General features: G+C 44.5%; 1 protein-coding gene across 6 annotated transcripts in view; it reads left to right on the top strand.

Annotated features, from left to right (window-relative positions):
• The window catches only part of FYB2 (FYN binding protein 2), a 130,445-nt gene that overhangs the window by 1,109 nt on the left and 102,632 nt on the right, over positions 1–26,704 (top strand). The window lies entirely within an intron of this gene.

The following is a 26,704-nucleotide window of genomic DNA, read 5'->3' as shown; positions in this document are numbered from 1 at the left end:
CCATTCTCCACTCCCTTCTTTCCCCCCTCTTCAAAGTCAGCTTCTTTCCAAGGGGGACAGGGAGCTGTTTTGCTATAGATGTTCCTTATACATTTGGAGTCAAGTCGTTTCCTCCTGTGAATCCTGTGGCTTCCCTCCCACGGGTTTGGTTTTAAATGGGGAGAGAGGACCGTTTTCAAAGCTGTCACCTGTCAGAAAAAGCTCCCTTTTGTCCCGCCCTGGCATGAGACTGTCTCTCTGGCTGAGCAGTCCAGCTAGCTGAGTTTGGAACAGAGTGAGCAAGGGCACGCTGGTACTCCATCTCCCTTCTGAATTCTCTCTCCCTCTAACCTGTGGCCCAGCAACTTTCCAGAAGCTCTTCCTCGATGGAAGAAAGTCAGGCTGAATACATGTGCTGTGGTCGTAAGAAAAAGAAACGCTCGTCTCTTTTGCCCTCCCTCCTCTACCAAGACATTGCATGGCACCCACTGTTTGAATTTATCTACGTGGACAACACCGTGAGGTCGATGCCTTTTACCCCTTTGTTTATATATATACATGTTTATATCCATACATGTATATATATGGAGAGAGAGAGAGGGGGGATGAAACTGATGGTCAGAATGTCACTTGCTCAGTGTCCTACATCTGGTCAGTAGCAGAGCTGGAGCACGGATACAAATACTAAGTGCCAGCTGTAAGCCAGGTATCGCTAGCAAGGATAACAAGAAAACAAGCAGAACGTTAGGCAATTTAGAAAAAAAAAAAAAAAAAGCAAACACAAAGGGCACTTTAGCTAATGTGGTTATGCAACTTTTTCTGTTCATGTAAGGGGGGAAAAAATCAGAGAAATATGGGTCCCTTCTCCTCTTAGAAAGAGGATTTTGTTTTATTTTTAACAAGTCAACAAAATATTCGTCACTTCGGTCTGTTTGTCCTGGGCACCTGTGCTGTGTTTCGAGGGCCCATTTAAGCTGTTGCAGGTGCAGCAATGAGCCAGCCAAAAATGCTGCCTTTATAAAACCTACTCTAGTGGAGAAAACATATACTGTATATTTATGACATTATACAATATATATTATATATAATACTATACCTTATATAGAATGTATAATAAATACTATGTAATAACAATTATAACATACATAGATATGTTATACGCATATATTAGGTTGGATCACAGTGGTTCCAATGTAGAAACACAAAGCGGGGAAGAATGTAGGGATGTCGAGGCAGCAGGTGAGCCTATTTTAAATGGGATAGTTTCAAGAGCAGCTTCCACAGGTGATACTTGAACAGAAACCTGAAGGAAGTGAGGAAGTTGGCCCTGTGGATATCTTAGGGGAAAATATTCCAGAGAGAGAGAATAGTGAATGCAAAGGCCCTGCGGCAGAAGCTTTTCTGGTGTGTTCAGGAGTAGCAAACTGTCCAGAATGGCTGGTGTCGAGAAAGCCGAGCGTGGTCAGATCATTGCAGGGCCTTGGAACTTCAGATTTTCCTCTCAGAGGGAGGGAGATCTGAGTGGCATAATAGAATGATCCAGCTTAAGTTTTGTTTTGTTTTTTTAAATGTTTATGTTGAGAGAGAGAGAGAGAGAGGGAGGGAGAGAGAGAGAATCCCAAGCAGGCTCCAACATGGGGTTCAGTCCTACGGCCCTGGGATTATAACTGAGCCCTGAACAAGAGTAGGAGGCTCAACCGACTGAGCCACCCAAGTGCCCCCAGCCTACATTTTAAAAGGATCACCTGGGGGCGCCTGGGTGGCGCAGTCGGTTAAGCGTCAGACTTCAGCCAGGTCACGATCTCGCGGTCTGTGAGTTCGAGCCCCGCGTCAGGCTCTGGGCTGATGGCTCGGAGCCTGGAGCCTGTTTCCGATTCTGTGTCTCCCTCTCTCTCTGCCCCTCCCCCGTTCATGCTCTGTCTCTCTCTGTTCCAAAAATAAATTAAAAAAAAAAAAAAAAAACGTTAAAAGGATCACCTGGCTACTGTTTTGAAAATAGATGATGGATCAAGAGTGCAAGCACAGACTCTGGCTCACCAAGCAAGAGGGCATGGTGCTTCAGGCCAGGGTGTTAGTAATGGTGGCTAGAAATGCTCAGATTCTGGATACATCATAAGAGTCGAGTCAGAAGGATTTGTGGGGGGTGGGGGGTGGGAATGAATCATCTGTGACTCCAAGGTGTGAAGCCTGAGCACCTGGGAGAACTTGAATGAGGTGATTTAAGATTAAACAGGTTTTCAAGGAGATCAGGCATCAGTTTTAACCCTTCAGAAGGTTGTAGGATGCAGAGAAATAATTTATTGTTTTAGGGCACTCAGTTTTGGAGTGGTTTCTTCTGCATCAATAGATACCTGAACAAGTAGAGGTGCCTGAGTGGCTAAGTTGGTTAAGCATCTGACTCTGGATCTCAGGTTATCCCACAGTTTGTGGGATTGAGCCCGCAATGGACATCATGCTGACAGCAGGGAACCTGCTTGGGATTCTCTCTCTCCCTCTCTCTGCCCCTCCCCTGCTCCTGCACTCTCTCTCAAAATAAGTAAATAAACGTTTTTAAAAAATAGATACCTGAACAATTAGATATCCTTCACTGTTTTGGCTGTACTAAATGTATCCCCCCCCCCCAAAAAAAAGAAGGCTCAAGGGAATTCTATAAGAATATATTTTGTTACATAGTTTAGGCACCCAGACAGAAAGGTTGAGGAGTCTTTTTCCAAACCTATAGTGAGGTTATACCTCAGTGTACTCCCTCAACCAGGTAAGTTTGCATTTAGTCACACAGTTTTGGCAAAAGAGAATCCTAGCATTTTTGAGCTGGGAATGCTTTTCAGTCGGGATGCTTACAAAATAGTATTTGAGTTTTGATGAATGAGCATTGGAGTTGTAATTGACAGACCAGTATTGATGTTTACTTCTGCTTAATAGTCAAGTGATTTGAGCAAGTTCTTGAAACAAAATGTAGGAGTTGGGAGATTGCTCAAAGACCAAGAGGTCAAACAACTCCCATTTTAAAGATGGGGAAACTTGGGGCCCACTGGGGAAAAGTGGCAAGACATTTTTAATTGTCAAGTTAGCTAACATACAGTATAGTCTTGGCTTCAGGAGTAGATTCCTGTGATTCACCACTAACCAATAACATCCAGTGCTCATCCCAACAAGTGCCTTCTTCAATGCCCATCACCCATTCTCTGTGTTTAAGAGTTTCTTATGGTTTGCCTCCCTCTCTGTTTTTATCTTATTTTTCCTTCCCTTCCCCTATGATCATCCGTTAAGTTTCTCAAACTATACATATGAGTGAAGTCATATGGGATTTGTCTTTCTCTGACTGACATATCTTGTTTAACATAATCCCTTCCAGTTCTATCCACGTTGTTGCAAATGGCAAGATTTCATTCTTTTTCATTGCGGGGTAGTATTCATGTGTGTGTGTGTATACACACACACACACACACACACACACACACACCACATCTTCTTTATCCATTCATCGGTTGACATTTGGGCTCTTTCCATAATTTGGCTAACAATTTCAAAGAGTTTTTACTTATAGTGCTATAAGCATTGGGGTGCATGTGCCCCTTGGAATCAGCATTTTTGTATCCTTTGAATAAATTGTTAGTAGTGTTATTGCTAGATCATAGGGCAGTTCTATTTTTAATTTTTTTGAGGAACCTCCATACTGTTTTCCAGAGTGGCTGCACCAGTTTGCATTCTTACCAACAGGGCAAAAGGGTTCCCCTTTCTCCGCATCCTCGCCGACATCTGTTGTTTGCTGAGTTGTTAATTTTAGCCACTCTGATAGGTGTGATGTGGTATCTCATCGTGGTTTTGATTTGTATTTCCCTGATGATGAGTGATGTTGAGCATCCTTTCATGGGTCTGTTTGGCAACACATCTTGTAGCGACTTCCTTACCGTGCCACACATACAGTGGATGCTCCGTGACTGTTGTTGTTAATTTTGATAGTAAACCTGGAAACAGCAGATCACTAGGCCCTACTCTTTGATTATCTGATAGGTAGTTACCAAACATCTTCTGTGAGCCAGGTCCTCTCATAGAATTTCTCGCCTGTCTATTCTAGATGCCATCTAGTTACTCGGTCTTGCAGGGGAGAATGTCAAGAAGACAATTTGGGTATTAAATGAAAAACAGAGGGATGAAGAAAGCTCTAAGTTTTGATGGGAAGCACTGAGAATGGGTGCCTAACCCAGGTTGGGGTTCATCCCTGGCTCCTTAGAAGAACTAGTGGGAGAGGGGTGGGGTGGAGAAGGGGAGGGAGGAAGAGACAGGGAGACAGAGAAAGAACATGGCGAGAATCAAATTCCAAGAGGGTCAGATATTGAAGGACTGACTAGCATATGCACTTGATCCTGTTAAGCCAAGAGCACTGCATAGGACTTCACCTCCAAAATGGGGAAAGTGAACTAAATGTCCCCCAAAGTCTTGTCATGCTTTGATACTCTTAGACTGCAGTACTTTCCCAAAGTCACAGGTGGCTTATTTTTTTTTTTAATTTTTTTAATGTTTATTGATTTTTGAGAGCCATAGAGAGATAGAGAAACTGCGTGCACGAGTGGGAGAGGGTGAGAGAGAGAGGGACACACAGAATCCAAAGCAGGCTCCGGGCTCTGAGCTGCCAGTGCAGAGCCTGATGTGGGGCTCTAACTCGTGAATCATGAGATCATGATCTGAGCTGAAGTTGGATGCTTCAGCAACTGAGCCACCCAGGTGCCCCTACCAGTGGCTTATTTTTGACTGAACTGAGTCTAGAACCCAGGTTCGGAATGCCTTTAAAACCACTTAGCAAGCCCTCAAGGACAATTCCAAAGGGTTTTTATTTTTTTGATGTTTTTTTCCTGAACGATACGGTTTTTTAATGAGTAGTAACTCAACAAGACAGGGTACACGTTTAAAAAAAAAAAAAAACAAAAAAAACAAAAAAAAAAAAGCGGACCAGCCAGTGGAGAAGGATGGTGTTGGAAAGGACTGGCTGTTGAGAGCTTGTTCTTGGGAGAGCAGTGTGAGCTGAGGATTAAGATCTGATTGCTGGGGTGAGGTTTCTTACGAGTCCCAGAAGAATTTCTGAGGAGGGGAAAAGGGAAGATGACTCAGGTATTGACAGTTCTGAAAGACTGGCCGCATCTCTCCTGTCTTTGCAAAGAGCTAGTGCCCCATTGCCTTGAACTGTGTTGTCGAGTCCTCGATGGTAAGGAGCTGAGTGACCGGCTCACCTGCAGGGCTGACCTTGTGCCGGCTGGTGTGATCCCATGTCCCAGACCCCAGGAGTTCGTGACCCTCACATCAAGTCCAGTCCTCCCTGCTCCAGAGTGTGTACCCTCAGTTCTCCACTGGAGATGGTTCTAACGGGCGAATCCGATCACATCCCTCCCCTGCTGAGTCCTCCTCCCGGCTTCCCCACTTTCTGTGAAGTAGAGCTCGAGACCTTGAGCCTGGCTGACAAAGCCGGGGTGTTCTGGTACCTGCCCTGTGAGCTCCATTCCAGCCTCCTGGTGCTCCAGTCTGGTGTTTTCCACATGCACACTCTTCCCTCCAGAATGCTCATGGCCACTTCCTCTAAGACTCAGCTCAGGGGTGCCTGGGTGGCGTGGTCTGTTGAGCGTCCGACTCTTGATTTTGGTTCAGGCCATGACTTCTTTCACGTTGGGCTCTGTGCTGACAGCATGGCGTCTGCTCTTGCTTTTCTCTCTCTCCCTTTCTCTCTGCCCCTCCCCCTCCCTCAAAAGAAATAAAATTAAAAACAAAACAAACCAAAAGACTCAGCTCAGCTGCCACCTCCCCGAGAAGCCTTCCTAGCCCTTTAGTCACAAATGGTCTCTTCTCACCTTGCAAGACCTCAGCCCTTTGAACAGACCCAGGCCCAGACTGGGAGATCCCGGAGAGCGGGGACTAGGTGCTGCTCACGGGGGTGACAGCCTGGTGCCTGAAAGCAGGGACTCTGAGGCAGCCTGACTGGTTCCACTCCGCGCTCTATCATTTCCTAACTGTTCAGCCCTGAACCAGTGACTTAACCTCTTTGTGCCCCCAGTTACCTCATTTGTAAAGGGACATCATGGTCCCGCTGACTTCTTGGCCTCCAGGCAGGGTTTAAATAAGTGAATACACATAAAGAGCTTGAACAGCTCAAAAGGCAGGTAATTCTACACACTAAAGTAGCAACAAGCTGTAATAATACATGAACTGCTCTGCCTTGAATTGTGTGCGATCCTCTCAAAAGCCATATGTGGAAGGCCTAACCCCTACTACCTCAGAAGGTGACCTTATTTTGGAGGTAGGGTCTTTACAGAGGTCAGGTTGTTAGGGCGAGGCCTCATCCAATACAGCCGCCGTCCTGATACATAGGAGGAGTGGAGACAGAGACCTGGAGTGAAGGCAGAGTGAAGGGAAGCCATGGAGAGAGGCCTGGGATGGGCCCTTCCCTCAGCCCTTGCAAGGAACCCTTACAAGGACCCCTGGATCTCAGCCTTCAGTCTCCCAACACTGTGAAGCAATCAGTTTCTGTTGTTCCAGCCGCGTGGTCTGGTGTGCCTTGTATGGCAGCCCCACCAAGCCCCTACATGGACCTTATCAATAAATTAAGAGAGTTAATGTGGATACTGGGTGACCCGCCCCCATCGGTCTGGGCCTTGTCTTTCACCATGTTGTTATCCTGACCCCTCTAAACACAGCTGTGCCTAGCTCTTCTGAGAAGCATTCTGAGAAGTCCTTTTTTACCACCGGGCATGGGAAATGGACGGAAGTGACCCGGGGACCACAGTCCCTGTTCCTCCCTGACCACTGACTTTGTGGATTTGGTTTTTCTCACCTGTAGAAATCTCAAAGAGCAGTCTCTTGGGGTGATTTATAAAGATGGATCCTAACATTCTTTTGGCACATACCAAATACAAAGAAGTTACAAAGTAAGGTGCTTCAGAAACGATAATTAAGCAATTTTGTACCCTGATACTGGAAAAAGTCAGTTTTATTGCCTGTGCTTCACTGTCACTATTTCCACCTTCCCTGTGTCACAGAAAAGGCAGAGTCAGAAATCAAACTCCTATTTGACCACTCTTAACCTGGTTCCAGTTTGTCGTGATCACAGGGAGTGGTGTATCAGAGGTTTTTTAAAGATTTTTTAACGAGAAGACTTGAATTTAAGTCTGGTCCTTCCGTCCCCTTGTTAGGTGGCCTTGAACAAGTCCCTGATCTTCTCTGGGGTTCAGCGTTCCTGTTTCTAAATGTGTCCAGTAATATTTATTTGATATTTTGTCCATGAGAATGACATAGAATAAAATATTTGCTAGTACCACTGAAAATAAAATCCTGTACAGATATTCATAGCTGTTGATTCCAGCAAAATTTCCCAACCCAAAATTCGAGCAGAGACGACCTGAGAATTCAGACTACCTTTGGAGTCCTGCCTCCCCCACCTTTTGTGAACCAGCCATTAGCTCGTCTCACAGATCAGCATGTGATCTTAAGAAAATCATAGTTGAGGGGTTTTTGGTTTGTTTTTTTTTTTTTAACAATTCGAAGTCCATATGTAAAAACAGAGCAGCATTACTTAAACATTTAAAGGATCAACACAGAAGTGCCGTCTTCCACGCCCTGAAAAAGTTTCCCATGGGTCTCCTGTCTTTCTCACCGTGCTGTTTCCGAGCACACGCACAGGAGCCTTGTCTCCAGGTTATGCTATGCAGGAGAGAGCACTGCATCGGGAATCTGCAGACCTCCGCCTAAATTTAGTCCCTGCCACTCATGCCTGCATGCCCTTCGGCAAATATTCCATCTCTGAGACTGGGCCTCTATCTCACTTGGCAATTAGGAAGTAATGAATGAGGTGACCTATTGGGAAAAACACCTAGCATCAAACGTGTCCCTGCGACCTTGGTCTCGTGTGCCAGGTAGTCCCTTGTGAGCTCAGCAGTGGAGACCTTGAAAGCATTTGGGATGTTTCTGCCTCAATCTGACTCTGTGTCATGAGCAAAGGACTTTAATCCCTGGTTCTGTAATTCTCCAAAACAAAGAGAACAAACAGGGTTGCTGGAGGGGTGTTGGGTTGGGTGGGGGTGGGGAGAGGGTAGATGGGCTAAATGGGTAATAGGCATGAAGGAGGGCACTTGGTGGGATGAGCACTGGGGGTTATATGGAAATGATGAATCACTGGGTTCTCCTGAAACCATTATTACGCTCTATGTTAACTAACTTGGATTTCATTAAAATGAAAAAGACAAACAAACAAAAAAAAAAAACAAAAATAAATTGCTCGTAGACATGTTCACCAACCCTGTGCTCTTAATTCCCCTTGATGCCCGCAGTGTCATGCTGAGTGACTGCTTTGTTGAACTAAGGTCCCTAAAAGGAGGAAAGTATCCGTGAAGGACCCACTCTGCCAGTCCCTGCACCTAGATGTGTTGTTTCATTTAAACCTCACAAGTGACCTGCAAGAGAAATTATCCCCATTTGAGACAAAGAAACAAGTTCTTTAAGGTTGCATGATTTCCTCATTGTTATTAACAGCAGCTAACACTGAGCACCTATGTATGTTAGGCATGATTCTAAGTTTTTTATATGTATCAACTTCACAGCTGCTCTAGAGAAAGCACTGCCTTTGAGAGAGACAGAGAGGTTGTGTAACTTGCTGAAGGACACACAGCCAGTTGGTGGTGATGTTAGGAGTCAAACCCAGAGCTGGAGTGTTCAAGGGCACTCTCTGCAAGAGTTTGTCTTCCCCTAGAAACTCCTGGATAGTGGTATCCTCCTACAGAAAGTACAGAGTTAGCATAAAAAGGAGATGCCTTCTTACACACCAAAGCCATGAAATGCAAGGACACCATTTCCCTGAGTTTCTGCTTGGAAAACTATGAAACCACACACAGGTGGAGTGACATAGAACATTTGTACTGTCCCTCAAGCCTCTCCTTCAGAAAAGACCTCCCTTTAAGGCGTGCATTCACAATGGAAACCAGTGATAACTCTCCCAGCAGAAAAGCAGAGCTTGGTAACATCCTTCATCTAAAAGGTTGTTCCAAAATATAGCTACAACTGTTAGAATACATCCCAGTTAACTCCTTAAACTACCTACAGGTCAAGGTGTTTCTCTTTACTTCAGGGGGGTATAAACCTCCCATAGCTTTCGTAGTGCTGAAGACCTATCTGTTGACTTCTAACTTTGCAAGACTGGCCTAGGAAAGCATATTCAAATTCTAGACTCCCTGTTGGGAAGGTTTACTGGTAAAACCCTGTGATCCACTGCAATCCAGGAATGCAGTGTGGACCTGGGGGCTGTGAGGGCTGAGAAGGAATCTCAGTTATTGCCTTTCTTGGCCACCAGCATGGGGTGAGAGAAAGCCATATCCACACAGGAAGCTGCGTAGTACAGGTTGGGTGGGTGGATGAGGCTTCCAGAAATTCAAGTTCCACCTCCACCCCCTTCAGGGCATTAACTCTAAACATCAAGTGTCTGGTCTGAAATCGTAGAGTAATAGCATGTGGGGATAACTTATCAAGGTCGTTCAAAGATTTACATGAAATGCCTTTTTCTCATTCACTTCTTCCTCCGAGGCAGGTGGAAGAAGTTCTGTTTCGAGAACCAGTCTTGGCCTTGGCAGTATGTCTGTGTGACTTGGGGCAAGTCTTCAGAGTCTTCACCTATAAGACAGTGTGTTGAGTCAAAGGTTATCCGTTAATTACCACTCTGAGTGCGTGCACTGAAAAACTTTATCCCTGACAGCAAAGGAGATGTCTGGCTCACGGGGAAGTCAATAAGATGAGTGATGTGTGTTTTATGTATTGGTAAACCCACGGCTTTACTCCAAGTGGAATTTGAAACCACTCATGGCTTGTCTCCATGTTTCTTTATGCTTCTCTGGCTCAAAGTGTGGTAGGATAGTACTGCGTGACTAACACCCTCAAGTCAAACGTTTGGTTCACATTCTGACTCCATGACTCGCGGGTTACGTGTTGAGTCACTGGGTGCAGAGCTCCTCCCACTCCTGTCGGGCATGTAGTGTGTGTGTATTCGCGTGAGAGACCGTTACGTGAAATCACTGAGATTCTGGTATATCTAGCCACTATATACCCCAGAGTGTTTTTTGTAGAGCACATATGTTCATTTCCTATTGTTGCTGTAGGAAATTACCACAAAGTTGGCAGCCCAAAGCACCGCAGTGTCATTCTCCCACGGGTCTGGAGGTCAGGAGTCTCACGTCAGTCTGCAGGGTTGCGTTCTTCTAGAGGCTGTAGGGAAGAATGGGTTTCCTCACCTTTTTCAGTTCAGAAGCCATCCACAGTCATTGGGCTATGGCCCCTTCCTCCAGCGTCAAAGCCAACAGCATAGCACCTTCCTTTCTCTCTGACTTCTGCTTCTGTCCTTATTTCTTCTAAGACTCTGACTTTCCTCCCTTCCTCCTATAAGGACCCTTAGAGTTATATTGCACCCACCCATACGCCCCAGGAGAATCTCTTCATGTCAAGAGCTTTAACTCCATCATATTCCTAGATCCCCTTTGACCACGTAAGGTAACCTGTCCCCAAGTTTTGAGGATTGGGGCAGGGACAACTTTGGAAGGGGGCATTGTTTAGCCTCCCACAGTCCTAGACTAACATGACCATTATTCACCCCAGTGCTGTCTTGTTTTTCAGAGCATGTGTCCTAGTTGTTTAAAAAAGAAAAGGAAAAGTGTGTAAGTAGCTATTTAATTTCTCCCACTCTGGATCATAAATTCCACAGAAGAGAAAGTGCCTATTTCTTACTCACTGTTCTCTCTCCTGATGGCTTAAATGGTTAAACACAATGATGACAATAGATGACGTTTTTGGAGCTAGGCAATATGCTTAGCTCTTCCTGTGAATAATATACTTTAATCTGTACAACAGCCTGGCAAGAATATGTAACATTACTGTTCCTGTTTTCAGGCAGAGAGACTAAACCTAGTTGGGTGGGTGGGGCCACCCAACTAAGTGATGGGTCCAGTAGCTCTACCCAAGCCTATCTGACCCCAGAGATCTCTTAGTTAACAGACGTTGTACCAAGAGCCTATGAAATAAAACCTAATTTAGACCTCCCTCACACTGCTCAGAGTTTAATAGGAAAGATGTACAAAAGTACCATAATAAATGCCATGTGACAATTATTATGTAATATGGACAGTATACATTCAACTAACTGAGGGAGCAGACAGGAAGAATGTTTTAAGAATGTCTTCACCTGGGACACCCGGGTGGCTCAGTCGGTTGAGCGTCCGACTTCGGCTCAGGTCATGATCTTGCAGTTGTGAGTTTGAGCCCCCACGTCGGACTCTGTGCTGACAGCTCGGAGCCTGGAGTCTGCTTCAGATTCTGTGTGTGTGTGTGTGTGTGTGTGTGTGTGTGTGTCTGTCTCTCGCTCTCTTTCTCTCTCTGCCCCTCCCCCACTCACACTCTCTCTCTCCTTCAAAAATAAATAAACATTAAATTTTTTTAAGAATGTCTTCACTCAAGTTGGGTGAATCAGAGAAGGCTTTCCCAAGGGAGATAATTTTTTATTCTAGTTTTAAAAGATGAAAAGTGTTCACCAGACAACAAGGGGTAGAGTGGGAAAGGCATTCCAGGCATACAGAACAGTGTATGCAAAGGAACTGAGGCAGGAAACAGCATGGCATGTCTGCGGATAAAGGGACAGTGGCAGAAGAGGAACGTGGAGACCCTCATGTCCCTGCTGAGGACTGTGTCCTCCACACAGCACTGGAGAAGTACAAGGGTAAAGAGTGCATGGTGGCTGGTAGGAAAGATTCCCTGGGGGCTGAGTTAACTAAGCCCTTCTCCTCATGTTGCTTATGAGCCAGAGGGTATGTAGTTAGAGAATTGCTTCATTTCAGAGTTTGAGATAGAGGGTCATAGAATCATTACAAAGTCTAGAGGGTCATAGAATCATTACAAAGATGGATCCCCCTCCATCCCCCACACACTCCCCATGAGGTTTATTCATCCACTCATTAATTTAGGGTATGTTTTTTGAGTACTCTCCATGTGGTAGGTGCTGTGTGAGACACTGAAATCCCAACTCCTTCTCTTTGGTAAGCCAGTTCCAAGGGTTAACTGAGCTTTTCCATCTGGAAAATTCTTCCCTGTCAGCTCCACAGCATTTATACATACTCAAAGATAATATCTTGAGTCTTTGTTGGATTCCGGTGGGTTTTTTTTTTTTTTTCATTTTTTCTAAAAATTAGACTTAATGTTGAATATTCCAACTGCCTCAAACAGTGTCTTATCCCAAGACACTATTCTTTTTAAAATTTATTTATTTAAATTCAAGTTAGTTACCATACGGTGTAGACTTGGTCTCAGGAGTAGAATCCAGTAATTCATCACTTCCATATAACACCCAGTGCCCATCCCAAGAAGTGTCCTCCTTAATGCCCATCACCCATTTAGCCCAGCCCCCCACCAAACACCCTCCAGCAGCCCTCAGTTTGTTCTCTGTATTTAAGAGCCTCTGTTTTTTTTATTTGTATTCAAAGTATTGTATTTCATTTTATTTGATATTCATAAGAAGAACCTCATGAAGTAGACAGGACAAATACAATTATTAGTATTTCAAGTATTACCAAAAATGGGATTTTATATCTTCAGTTGGTCAAGAATTTTAGTTTTCTCAGGTCATGATAAGTTCTGCAAGAAATAATTTCTATATGGTTGTATAAGATTGTGGTTAACGAATTTCATGTATGCATGTTAATTTGGTCACCGTGATTTTGTTGACTGTTTGCTCTGACCAGTACCAAGCCAGACTCGGGGATTTCTAATCCTTACCACAAACTTGCAAAACCATAAGGGATCCTATTTTATAGATGAGCAAATGGAGGCTCTACGAAGCTGAGTGACTTCTTCAAGATCAGAGTGACATAACAAGTACTCCAACCCTGGATTGGTGCCAGTATTATTTCTATTTTCATTTTAGCCTCAATGAGTCAGAAGCTTATTCTTCTTGAGTACCCAAGGTTATACATCGTAAAAATCAGAAAGCAAGAGTACCTCCTCCTTTTCATCTTTCTGCTCTCAAAGCTAAGTAATTGCCTATGATTTTTTTCTTTCTCCCAGCATCATCTGATATTAAAGCCTTATTATTTCTTCTTGTCAGTTCGCACACACAAAAAATCTCATTTAATGTTCCATGCAGCCATGCATTCTAGTCAGCAGAGCCTGACTCAATCTGCCCTTCAACTATTTTGGCTGTTTACCACAAGCTGGTATCTTTGAGCTGAGTAAAAAAGTCTGACCCGGCACCCATAAGATCAATTCAAGACCATATCCATGTAGTTGCTGTCTCAGTTTTTTTTTCCTTGCTAGGTACCCCAATGTGTTTTCCATATTTAGCTGACCGCAAGCTAAGAGAAACCTCAGCCTCCAGGAGTGAGTAAAAATGGGCTCATGGATGGAGTTCAAGGAAACCAGCGCTAAATGCTTGAAGGGAAGGGCCTGTGTTGCTGTCCATTGTTCTGAACTAGTATTGTTGGCTTGGCTGGGTACAAGGTGGGAGAATGGAGAGAGCAATGAGGGAGAGAGGGCAATTTCATAGGGTCATTTCACAAAGTGAGTAGGACCAAGCAGTAGACTAGAATGAAAGCTCCAAGAAAACCCATGGATACTGCACCTCAGAAGAGGAGGGAGGCCAACATGGAAGCATTTCTATTATTGGCAACTCAAATGGCCACCTGTCAGAACAGGTGGAATTTTTTCTATCTGAGACCATCAGGCCAATTCTGTGCATGTTTCCTAAGTGTGTACTCATTGTCACGGATAATCATTTCATCATATTCAAAATCACCGTGATCCTCATCAACATCATTATCCCTCTCCTCCTCCTCATCCTCATCTGTCTCATTATCAATATGCCAACTGTCCTTATCAAAATATCATTGCTGGGGGCCTCCTTTGTGCTAGGCACCGGCCGGCGTTGATGTCTATGGCAGTCCTATGATAGGAATAGTTGTATGCCCATTTTATTTATCATGAAATAGGGGACAGTGAACTGAAATAGCTTTGTAGAGACAGAGCCTGAATTCATAGAGCTAGGATTCTAATCTAAAATCTTTCAACCCCAAAGCCCACATTCTTTATTGCTGCCGGTGAAGTAGCTCTTAGCATAGGGAAGAAGGGGAAAAATGTGAAAGACCGTAACATTGTAACAAACACTCCAGTTGAGAGAGCACCCGGGCTCCTGGAACACGTGGAAATCACCACCTCTTGCTGCATACCTGATGGAAGGCTTCCACAGGGACTTGCATCGGAGCTGAGTGAAGCAAGACAAATATTTTTTGGTCCATAAAAAGGAAGAAGAGCATTTGAGGCAGAGAGTGAAATGTGTGCAAAGGCATGGAGGCATGCAGTCCTCCAACAAATACTTAGTGTCTTCTCTGATCCAGGCACTATGTTAGGAAACCCAAAGATGAATAGGAGACAGAAGAGTGCATTTGGTGCAATAGATGAACCTAGGGGAGATAAGAAGGAAAGCTTCCAGAACCATTGGTATTTAGAGGGGAAGGTGAGAGGAAAATAAACTGTTAGTAATATACCTGTATTGTACTTTACAATGTATCTTCACATGCCTGGATCATGACCTAGTACATAATAGGCACTCGATTAATGAATGACTGACTGAACAATCTGTTGAGCTTTAAAACCACCCATTTGCTGGTAAGCTCCATGAGGGCAGAGAATACTTGGTCACCACTCTCCCTGCCTGTATCTGCAGTGGGGCCCCTGAGTCACACAAATCCTGGGGGAGCAGTTCACGTGGCAATCTGTGAGAGTGATCTGTGTGATCACACAATGTGTGACTCCTGTCCCTCCAGATGTGCAACATGGTGGGGTGGGTTCGTGTCTGATTTAGGTAATGAATGAAGAAGAAAGGGAGGAAGGCTACACAGAGATGACGGTTACTCCTGCAGGAAGCATCTGTTAAGTCTGGGATCCGTTATCCCTTCCACAGGGAAGATGTCTATAGTGCCTGCCTGCCTCAACACCCATCTAGTGAGTGGAAGAGCCAAAAGTGGATCCCGGGACCCTCCTGGTCAATGCTTTTCTACCACAGCACACAGTTTCTCTGTAATTTCCATCAGTTCAAGGTTCCCCCCCAGCCAAGAGGCCAAGGGTGCTTCTTTCCTAGGAGACAGTCGGGCTGCCGAATGCGGCACTAGCCGTGTGCGGCTTCTGCCCTCCCAAGGTAAGGAAACTGGGAGCTGGTGCGATGCCTTTCCCAGGGATGGCTTGCAAGTAATTGCTGCTGTAAGTGTCCCTCACGAGTGGCTCTGGCTTCTCTAGCTCTTTGAGTGAAGAAGATTCCGGGCTTTGGTGAGGGGATTAGCAGAATGCACATGTAGAAAGCACAGACTGTCAGGCATCAATTTTGGCTGAAGAAATTTCGCCTCAGATAAAAGGACTTGGGAAGGCTCTTCCTTTGCATTCTTGGGCTGTTTGCAGGCACCAGTTGAGGCTGTGGTGGTGTGTTGGAGCTGGGGGAGGGAGGGCAGAAGGCCTCGTTGGAAGTTTATCAGCTCTCCGGTTGTGGACCAGTGACTTGCAGCTCTAGTGTCTTCATCCGTAAGACACTGCAGCTCTAGTGTCTTCATCCGTAAGACAAAGCCCATCACTTCTCCGTTGCCCATAGTGAAAGAGGAAGCAAGACGATGTGTGAAAAGGGACCAACCCAACGTGGTAGAATGGAAGAGCTTGAGTTTTGCAGTCAAACCTCATTTTTTATTTTTTTTTTAAAGTTTATTTTTATTTATTAGAGAGAGTGCGCCAGCCGGGGAGGGACAGAGAGAGAGAATCCCAAGCAGATTCTGCATTATCCGTGCAGAGCCCCATGTGGAGCCCAAACTTACGAACTGTGAGATCATGACCTGAGCCGAAACCTAGAGTTGGATGATGAACCGACTGAGACCCCCCGGGCGCCCCAGGCTTCGTTTTTAAATCCAGATTTACCACTTCATAATGAGGCAACTTCGACTAGCAACTAATGATAATAGTTATCTAGCATTTGTATAAAATCTGTGTAGCAAGCGCTGTGGTTTGCCCAAATTAACAGGCAACAGCAGTGTAAACATGTTAGTGTTTGTTAGTGTTGCCATGTTATTGACAAGAGCCAGGGAATGGAAGTAAGTTTCAGCCCCCCTGGCTGACAGTGAAAAGGCCAGGATCCGAACGCTGACTCTGAAGTCTATGGCATGGTTTTTAATCTCTAAGCTAAGCTGCTTGCTCTCCAAGCTTGTTTTCTTAGCTCTACAATGAGGATAGTAACACCTGCCCTGCCGGGTTGTCAGGAGAATCTGCGCTTCGATGTGCAAGGCACCCGTTGCAGTGGTACTAGCTCAGTGAATGGGGTGGCAGGTGGGGGGGTGGTGGAGGATGGCACCACGTGACAAGAGTGACAGTGGCACGCCAGGTCTTAGAGATGATGCCCATTTCTGTGACTGGAGAAGGAAGGTACTGACCAGACAGAAGACCAGACAGAAGCCCCTTTCTCTTATTTAAAAAACAAAGTGAAACGAAAACATCTATCACCTGTAAAATCTGTCCCAGTTGCCTTTCAAGTGGTGTCTTTGAGTTCTTTGATGGTTTCTTCCTGCAACTGGGACTCAAACGTGAAGAGCGAACCTAAGAAATGAACATGGCCGTGCTGGCTCAGGAGTTTACATCATAAGCTGGAGGGTGAAGGCGGTGAGGTGCTGAAAGGAGTTATTCAGCCCTTCGCTTTTCAAATGTCAGTAAATCACACTTGAAATAAAACTGTCATAAACCCAAAGGGCACTGAGCGACTGTTCTGTTGAGGGCTCAAGACCGCAGCAGGAGGGCAGAAAGCCTCTTCAAATAAGGACGCCCTGATGTTTCCAACTTGCTGGTAACAAGTTTCTAGGGAAGCCTCCCTGTTCCTGCCCCAAATTGCAGTGCTGAATGAACAGGGGGAGTGTAATGGGGAGGCTGGATGGGAGGGTAATTTGGAGACTTACCTGTGCATACAGATCGTCGGTGCTGACTCTGGGACCCTCTCCTCAGGCTGCTATGTCCACCTGGCGCCCCTTTGAACTTAGCATCTGAGAATGTGTAACCTAATTTGTCCTCTGAGACCCTCACCTGCACCACATTTCAGTATCTTGGAGCAATATCTGGAACCCAAGTGTTCTTTTGTTTTTGAGGGAGGTTTTGTTTTATGATTTCCTAAAAGGCATTATGAACCTTGTTGGCTTCAAACGAGTAATTATCCACCACCCCCCACCCTCCCGTGCCTGAGGGTTTCATGTCTTGATTGAGGGGATTTCGAGACTGCAAAATACCAATTTCTAATTCACCCTGTGCCTGTATGGTCTGCAAAAGTATTTTGAACCATAAAAGGCAAATGTGTGTTAAGTTTGTTTTTAATGGCTTGCAGGGCCTTTCGGCAGACTCAGGCTGGTTTTTCTCCTTCCCCATCTCACATTTCAACCAACTGTGGACCCCACAGTTGGCAGGCTCTCTCAGGCCTCCGGTCCCACAAATGTCTCCTCTGTCCCAAGTGCCCCCCAGCCTGTTCTCCACCTGTGACTTTCTCCAGGAAGGTCTTTGTGCTCCCCAAACCCAGTTAGGTGTCCCTCTTCCCACACCTGGTGTTGCCTTGTCACAGCTGTGGCTGTGGGGACCCGTTGTCTGTTTCCTTGTCCGTCTTTTCCGTGAGACTGTGGGCTCCATGACGGCAAGACCTGTGTCTGTCTGCTTCACTTATGTGACCCATCGTAGGCATGCAACAGAGAATTGTTGGATAAATTTGGGAGCAAACCACTGAAAACCTGTCACTGCAGAAAAGGTGTGCTAGAGTAGAGTTTATTTTAACATCACTGACCCCCGTCCTCGGAGTCACACCGAGTAGCTTGTGCATCATGCTAGCTACCAGGATGAGGCCGTGCACGCTCCTCTCTGCCACTTTTCTATAAAGGTAAATTCACTCCAAAGTAAAAAGTCTATTCTCTCTGTCTCTCTCTCTCTGTCTCTCTCTCTCTGTCTCTCTCTCTCTGTCTCTCTCTGTCTCTCTCTCTGTCTCTCTCTGTCTCTCTCTCTGTCTCTCTCTCTGTCTCTCTCTCTCTCTCTCTCTCTCTCTCTCTCTCTCACACACACACACACACACACACACACACACACCCACAAGCTTTGGCATCAGGGCTGAGTTCCTTATGCTTGGCTCACACACTCATTAGCCACATAAAATGTGGATGCAAAATGAACAGATCTTTTTCAAGATGTAACAAGAGGGGCACCTGGGTGGCTCAGTCAGTTAAGCGTCCAACTTTGGCTCAGGTCACGATGGTTTGTGGGTACGATCCCCATGTCGGGCTCTGTGCTGACAGCTCAGAGCCTGGAGCCTGCTTCAGATTCTGTGTCTCCCTCTCGCTCTGCCCCTCCCCTGCTTGTGCTTGCGCCCTCTCAAAAATAAACATCTAAAAAAATTTTTTAAAAATGTTAAAGGTAAAAAAGTTTGAGCCCAAATTAAGATAGCCTGGGATACACAATCCTCACACACAAGAGAGTGCTCAGAAAAAGGAACATTTGGTGCAGGGTTATATATATGTTTTTCTTTTTACATAAAGAGTTACAAATCATCCTGAACAAAGACATTCCAGGAAGTTATGGACTTTATCTTATGCTTTTAGCTTGTGCAAGTCTGTATGACTTTAATCTTATGGGTTTTTTCTTATGTTTATGTTTGGAATGCTCCTTTTTGGTTATTTTTTTTTTTTAACAGAGTAGATGTACAATGTGTGTTCAGGGCAGAAATAGAGTCCATGCTTTGAGGTTTTGCTGGGTCATTTTGACCTAGGTAAAAGTATAGCTTCCCTAGGAGCCCTTGGAGCAGGGCCCATAAACATGAAAAGTTAAAAATTTCCTTTACTTTATCAGACCTAACCAAGGTTCCGAAACTCTGATCCTTGGTTTTTCCTCCTCTGAGGCACAGCTTGGAAGCCCGTTGTAAGGATTACAGTAATTGAGACAAAATGCACATATTGCTATGCGTAATGCTTAGAACCATACTAACATAATATGTAACATACACAGAATTCAGTGCACTTTTCATATTCTTTTATCTAGAATTCCTCCTAATTTTTCCACAGTTCCTCTGTCCGTAAATGCTTTCGAATCAGTTCAGTTAAAAAATATTGTCATCTACACTCTGTGTACCTAGGTGTAGTGACAGAAACGAGTAGAAGAGAGTACAGTCTGGTCCCATGCCCCGAGGACATCAGTATGAGTGGGGTTCAGGTAAATCAGACACATAGATGGATGCTTTTTAATAAAATCAAATAAATGGAAAGACAGAGGTAAACAGAGAGTGCTATAAAGCAGGGAGCAGATATTAGCCCAGCCTAAGCGCTGGAAAAGGCTTCTGGGATAGGTTGATTGCTCATCTGAATCTCAGAAGATGAATAGTTTACCTGGGCACTTAAGTATGGAAATGCCATTCCAGGCTGAGGGAACAGCATGAGCAAATGCACGGGAGGCAAGTCCAGTTTTACTGACGGGGTGAGTTAGAGGCAGGAAGTAGTGGAAAATGAAGCTGGAGTTGGAGACAGGAGAAGATCAGGGGGCCTGTGTGTATGGATGGAATGTGTAATTTATCATCAGGAAAATGGAGGCCATTGAAAGATTTTAACAGAGGAGGATGTGATTCAAGCTGCAGTGAAGATGCATCGTTAGCATGGATTTAATTTGTAGGTCTCTAAGAGAGCGCTTTTAAAGAACGTTTCCTCTAGGTCATTACCCCAGAAATCCATTCATTTTTTTTTTTTTTAATTCAATACTAGTTTGGCAAATCCTGTGGACTTAGAGTAAAGCATCATACTCAAGCCTGTGAGCTCTACCAAGATAAGTTTGTGTTTCTCTGTCTTCTTTCAGAGAGTTCACAGACTCTTTGGGAAGATGGGGCATCTACTTGGGTAATTGCAGTAGGACATGGAAAGTAGTGAGAGGCATGAGACTGTAAGAGATATGCAGATGAGACGCTATAAGACATGTTTCCCAATCTATTCCTTGGCCCAGATGCTGAGCTGACTATACAGTAAACACTCCAAGTGATTCATAAAATATGCCCCCCCTCCCATAGAGTCTGTGTCAGTGGGGCAGGTTCAGAAGTCCTCAGGACATTTCCATGCATGGCCAGATCTAAAAACATTGCCAACCAAGGTCTGAGGAAGGAGACATTTTGGGCTACAGGGGAGAGTAGACAGGGAAGAAGCACTGGGGCCCAGGGATTCATATGGTGGAACCAGCAATCTGCTAGAGCTGGGGTACCAGAACAGACAAATGGGTGAGAGAAGAGATGGTGATCTAAGAGGAAGATCCTTGAAACTAATGTGCTGGAGATAGTCCAGCTATTGGTAAAGACAAAGTCTAGAGTGTATCCATCCATGGAGAGTGGTGGCTGAGATAGGGTGGAAGAGATCATCGGGAATGATGTTGGAAGGGCTATCGATAGGGATTCTAAATTTTTTTTTATTATGAAATTTACTGTCAAATTGTTTCCATACAACACCCAGTGCTCATCCCAACAGGTGCCCTCCTCAATGCCCATCACCCACCCTCCCCTCCCTCCAACCCCCCATCAACCCTCAGTTTATTCTCAGTTTTAAGAGTCTCTTATGGTTTGGCTCCCTCCCTCTCTTTCTTTTTTTTCCCTTCCCCTCCCCCATGGTCTTCTGTTAAGTTTCTCAGGCTCCACACAAGAGTGAAAACATATGGTATCTATCTTTCTCTGTATGACTTATTTCACTTAGCATAACACTCTCCAGTTCCATCCACGTTGCTACAAAAGGCCATATTTCATTCTTTCTCATAGCCAAGTAATATTCTGTTGTATATGTAAACCACAACTTATTTATCCATTCATCAGTTGATGGACATTTAGGCTCTTTCCATAATTTGGCTATTGTTGAAAGTGCTGCTATAAACATTCGGGTACAAGTGCCCCTATGCCTCAGCACTCCTGTATCCCTTGGGTCAATTCCTAGCAGTGCTATTGCTGGGTCATAGGGTAGGTCTATTTTTAATTTTTTGAGGAACTTTCACACTGTTCTCCAGAGTGGCTGCACCAGTTTGCATTCCCACCAACAGTGCAAGAGGGTTCCCGTTTCTCCACATCCTCTCCAGCATCTGTAGTCTCCTGATTTGTTCATTTTAAGCACTCTGACTGGCGTGAGGTGATATCTCAGTGTGGTTTTGATTTGTATTTCCGTGATGAGGAGTGACATTGAGCATCGTTTCATGTGCCTGTTGGCCATCTGGATGTCTTCTTTAGAGAAGTGTCTATTCATGTCTTCTGCCCATTTCTTCACTGGATTGTTTTTCAGGTATGGAGTTTGGTGAGTTCTTTATAGATTTTGGATACTAGCCCTTTGTCGGATACGTCGTTTGCAAATATCTTTTCCCATTCCGTTGGTTGCCTTTTAGTTTTGTTGATTGTCTCCTTTGCAGTGCAGAAGCTTTTTATCTTCGTGAGATCCCAATAGTTCATTTTTGCTTTTAATTCCCTTGCCTTTGGAGATGTGTCAAGTAAGAAATTGCTGCGGCTGAGGTCAGAGAGGTTTTTTCCTGCTTTCTCTTCTAGGGTTTTGGTTTCCTGTCTCACATTCAGGTCCTTTATCCATTTTGGGTTTATTTTTGTGAGTGGTGTAAGAAAGTGGTCTAGTTTCATTCTTCTGCATGTTGCTGTCCAGTTCTCCCAGCACCATTTGTTAAAGAGACTGTCTTTTTTCCATTGGAATTAATCACTGGTACCAGAACATGGGGCACTTTGCCATCGTTACAGTTCTTGTAGTAGTGAAGGTTGGATCGAAGCTCTTTTATTCATGAAGGATGACTCAGATGCTATTTTTAATTGACTTTTCTTTCTTTCCATCTTTGGAAGGGTTTGACAGCTATTACTGCCTCTTTTTCTGGGCTCATAATTTCTTAGCTTCTGCTGCCTTCCTCTGTGCATTGGATTTTGAGTTTGCATTTTCCTTAAGGCTCTCACATTTGCTTATCGGAGAAGAATGTGAAATGTGTGATAAACCATTGCCATTGATGTTGCCATTGTCCCTCCCTCCCGGAAGGCAGTAGTCAGCAATTTGTAGAGATTCAGAAATGCGTTACCTTTTTTCCCTTAAATCAAGAAAATAGGCATCAACACAGTGTCTTCTCCTTGTGGAATTTATTTTATGTCTATTTTTATGATGGCTTTCACTTTTGAGTCACTACTAATTTATGATCCCTGGCAGGGATCCTCGCTCACTGCAGCTTACAATGTGGTGTGAACCTTGCTGTCATAGATGGGAGCCCAGGCAGCTGTGACCTGGGAGAGGGTTCCCGAGCAGACCGGGAGACAGGGAGAACTCCGGCAAGGGTGCAGCAGCTCTCTATATCATATTTTATAAATCAGGAATCCGCGCATGTGATTTGACACAGGACTGATTCTCACTTGCAGAAGGGGTACACTGAATTGTATTTTGTGGTCTGGTTCTGCATTTTCATATCACCTTTAAATTACATCAAGTCAGAGATCAGAACTACCTTGAAAATCCAAGAGACACAGTCACAAAAGCCATGTAATTTATTAAGGCATTTTTAAAAACCCAATTACATTAGATCCAATAGTTTGCTCATCTGTTTAAATAACAGAAAGTCTGAGAGAGTGTTTTAAAGGCAAATGCAAATTGGTTCCTGGAATTATTATTTATTTAAGAAATATGATTAGAGATACATTTGTCACATAATTTCTAAAGTAAGTGTGACATATGCAAAACTGATGATGAAATGTCTAAGAGATAACAGAAGAATTGTAAATTAGAGCTAAATTTATAAGGAAGGTATTTTAGCAGAATAGGTAAAATCAATCCTAAAGTTAAACAGACTTGGATTCAAATTCCGAATTTCTAACTGTGTAAACTGGGGAAAGTTACTCAGTATCTGTGTATTCACCTACCTATGAAATGAGGCTGTAACAATACTTGTTTTCTAGGGTTATTGTAGAGATTTTATATATAAGGGTTGGTAATAAGGATGATGGATACAGGGGGAAAAAAAAAACATCGTTATCAATTCTCTGAAACTAGCAAAGTATACAAAGATACCCCAGGAAGCTAATAGTACAGTATTCATGTTGTTTTGGTCAAGTATTAGCTTGTTTCTTTTTTTTTTTTTTTTTTTTTAGTATCTATTTTTTTAGAGACAGAGCACGAGCAGGGAAGGGGCAGAGAGAGAGGGAGACACAGGATCCAAAGCAGGCTCCAGGCTCTGAGCTGTCAGCACAGAGCCAGACATGGGGCTCGTACCCACAAACTATGGTATCATAACCTGAGTTGAAGTCAGACACTTTATCGACTAAGCCACCCAGGTGCCCCAAATGTTAACTCGTTCCTAAAAAAATTTTAGCAAAACTAAAAAATTCTAAACCCACCAGTAAATTCTTGGGTTTAAGGAGTGCAGGATAGAGCACTCCAGATTGTGTGCGTTTGAATCCTGGTTTTGACCATTCCTTGCTGTGACCTTGAATAAGCTACTTAGACTCTCAATGCCTCAATATTCTGGTCTATATCTTGGGAAAACACCGGGTTAGGCACAAGGCTTAAATGAGTTAAGTGCTTAGAATAGAGCCTGGCACATAGTCATGTCATGTAAAGTTTGTGTGTGTGTGTGTGTGTGTGTGTGCGCGCGCGCAAATAAGCATGTAATGCCTACTTTTGTTGTCATTATCGTTTTTAGATTCCTATAAAATTTTGAATGAGAGATGTATATCTGATGGAGTCTTGTCCCCTAGTTGGGCTGAATATATTCATGTAAATATAATAATACTGCATTTATAGAACTGACGTTGGGGCTTATAACTGAGTCACTCACGCTGGTCTCCCTGAGCTCTAAAACAGCAAAGTCTTTGTTTCTCTTCGCTGGTTGCTGCCCCCTTGGTCAATTTCCATATCAAAGAGATACACCCTTAGTGTTTAGAGGACACCACTTTCTTTTATCTTAGGTTGTTCCTGCAACATCTCTGAAATTGTTTTGGCCTTTGCTTCCCAGCTGAACTATCTGAAGCGCCCCAGTCCACATCAGAAGTGCCAAGGCCCTCTCCCAGGGCTATTTTCAGGGTTATCTTCTGACACTACAGAAATTAGATAATTTGTTTCTTTGTGCATTCTAAGCTGCCCTTAGGAAAAAACAAAAAACAAAATGCTGTATAGTTACAGTTCGTGAATTATGTGAACCTGCTAATTTTTCTAAATGTTCCTTCACCAAGTCATCCTCCAAACACTTTGGAAGCCCCAGCTGTTAATGAGGGTACCAAGATAAATAAGACACTGTCCCTATCTTTTTCTTTTTTTAAATCTTTTTAAGTTCATTTATTGTGAGAGAGACTGAGACGGCGTGAGTGGGGCAGGGGCAGAGAGAGAGAGAGAGAGAGAGAGAGAGAGAGAAAGAGAGAATCCCAAGCAGGCTCCAGCATGTTCCAGCACAGGGCTCAAACACACAAAGCTGTGAGATCATGACCTGAGCTGAAACCAGCAGTCAGACGCTTAACCGACTGAGCCCCCGAGGCATCCCTGTGCTGTCCCTATCTTGAAGGGATGCTGAAAGACTTATAAGTCAAGGGTTCATTCACCCTCCAAATTTTTATTGAGCATCTACTCTGGGCCAAATATGCTTCCAGGTACTGAGGTTAAGGCAGTGACCAGTCCTGACAGAGCACCTGTCCTCAGGGAGTTTATATCCTGATGGAGGGAGAGAGGTACTAGGAGGGGTGCTCATGGGTGAGAGGAAGAAAAGGAAACCAGAATGTATTGTGTCTGTGGTTGTAGACAACCAGATCTCTTGCTGCCAGTTTGAGCAGGAAGGGACTTACAACATTATTTGAGGAATTTCCAGAGGGGCTGGAGTTGAGCTTGGATGCTACAGATTAGGGAGAAATTCTGCATCCACAAGGGATTGTTGCAGTGGGAAGGCATTCATGCTGCTGGCCTCTGCATAGCACGGGAGCATCTACGGCTGCTCCCCAGAGCTCTGTTCCCCACTGAGCAGTGGCACCCTCCTGTGCTCATTCCCCATGCCTCCCTGGTTGCCTCTGCTTGGCAGAGTTCGAGCTGGAAGAGTTCCTGGGAAGTGTAGTTCTGAGCTTTCCAGGATCTGGGGTAAGGGAAGATTCACTAGACAGAAAAAATAATTAAAGTCTTCTGTTGCCCCTAAATCCCATTCTAATTGCCCTTCCTCCTTCCTTTGTCATGGCCAGCTTCCTCAAACAAAACAAACAGAAACAAAAAGCGAGTCCTTTCTTTCTCTCTCCCCTCGCATTCACTCTGGGGCCCACCACAGTTTTGCTTCTGTGATGACATTTTTTGCCCTCTGTTCTTGTGCCATGGGCTCTGATGCCATCACACGCTCTCCTAAGTGATCCCATCCAGCCCTATGGTCTTGACAACCAACCAGTAATCGTGAGAGCTCCAATTTAGTGGGCATCTCTCATTGCCTTCTAAATGCTTTACATGTACTTATTGATTGAATCCTCATAACAACTGTTCATTTTCGTGTTCTGTTGTACCAGATGACCACAATTTGAGGAGCTTAAAACAGCACACAGTTATTATCTTACAGTCGAGGAGGTCAGATGTCTAAAACCAAGCTGTTGATAGGACAGCATTCCTTCTGGAGGCTCTAGGGAAGAATCCATTTCCCTGTCTCTTCCAGCTTCTGGAGGCTACCTTCCTTCCTTGGCTCTGGACCCTTTTTCCATCTTCAAAACCAGCATGTAGCATCTTGAGCCCCCATATCCGTCATCTTTTTTACATGATTGCATCCCCTTTTCTCTTGCATCCCACTTATAAGGACCCTTGTGATTACATTGGGCCCACCAAGCTAATCCAGGATGATCTCCCCATCTGAAGATCCTTAACTTGATTACACCACAGAGTCCCTTTTGGCATGCAAGCTGCTATGAACAGATTTCAGGGATGAAGATGTAGACATTTTGAGGAGCCATTATTCTACCCACCACAACAACCCTATGAGGTACAGTACAATTATTACCCAGACCAGGCAACAAATACAGAGAAGTTAAGTAATTTGCTCAGGGTCATAAAGCCAAAAATGGAGGGGCTGGAATTTGGATGTAGGCAGCTACACTCCAGGGTTCATATTCTTAAGCTCTGTGCTCACCAAGAAACTAGTAACTCCCTAATTAAATGTATAACCCCCCAAAGGTTCCCATACCTAACGGCCTATTTGATGGCTCCCCTAAGAAGGTAAAGCATCACATCCAAATCCGGGCCCATGATCTTTCCTCAGTACTTTTTTTTTTTTTTTTAATTTTTTTTTTTTTTTATGTTTTTTATTTTTGAGACAGAGACAGAGCATGAATGGGGGAGGGGCAGACAGAGAGGGAGACACAGAATCGGAAGCAGGCTCCAGGCTCTGAGCCATCAGCCCAGAGCCCGATGCGGGCTCGAACTCACGGTCTGTGAGATCATGACCTGAGCTGAAGTCGGACGCTTAACCGACCGAGCCACCCAGGCGTCCCGTCCTCAGTACTTTTATTTCCTGTCCTCAGTCTTAGTTGCAAGGACCAATGTCCATCCTCTCACCCAATTTAGAAACCCAGATATCATCCTGGAGTCCTCCCTCCTCTCCCTAGATCTGGTCCATACCACCCCCTGCACTTTCCTCTTTTCTGTTCCCGTAACACTGCCCGATCCTGCCTTTTGTC

Source organism: Panthera leo, chromosome C1 (genome assembly GCF_018350215.1).
Source record: "Panthera leo isolate Ple1 chromosome C1, P.leo_Ple1_pat1.1, whole genome shotgun sequence".
Taxonomy (NCBI): Eukaryota; Metazoa; Chordata; class Mammalia; order Carnivora; family Felidae; genus Panthera; species Panthera leo.
The sequence above is the reverse complement of the archived record's forward strand: the minus strand, read 5'-3'. Positions and strand labels throughout refer to the sequence as shown.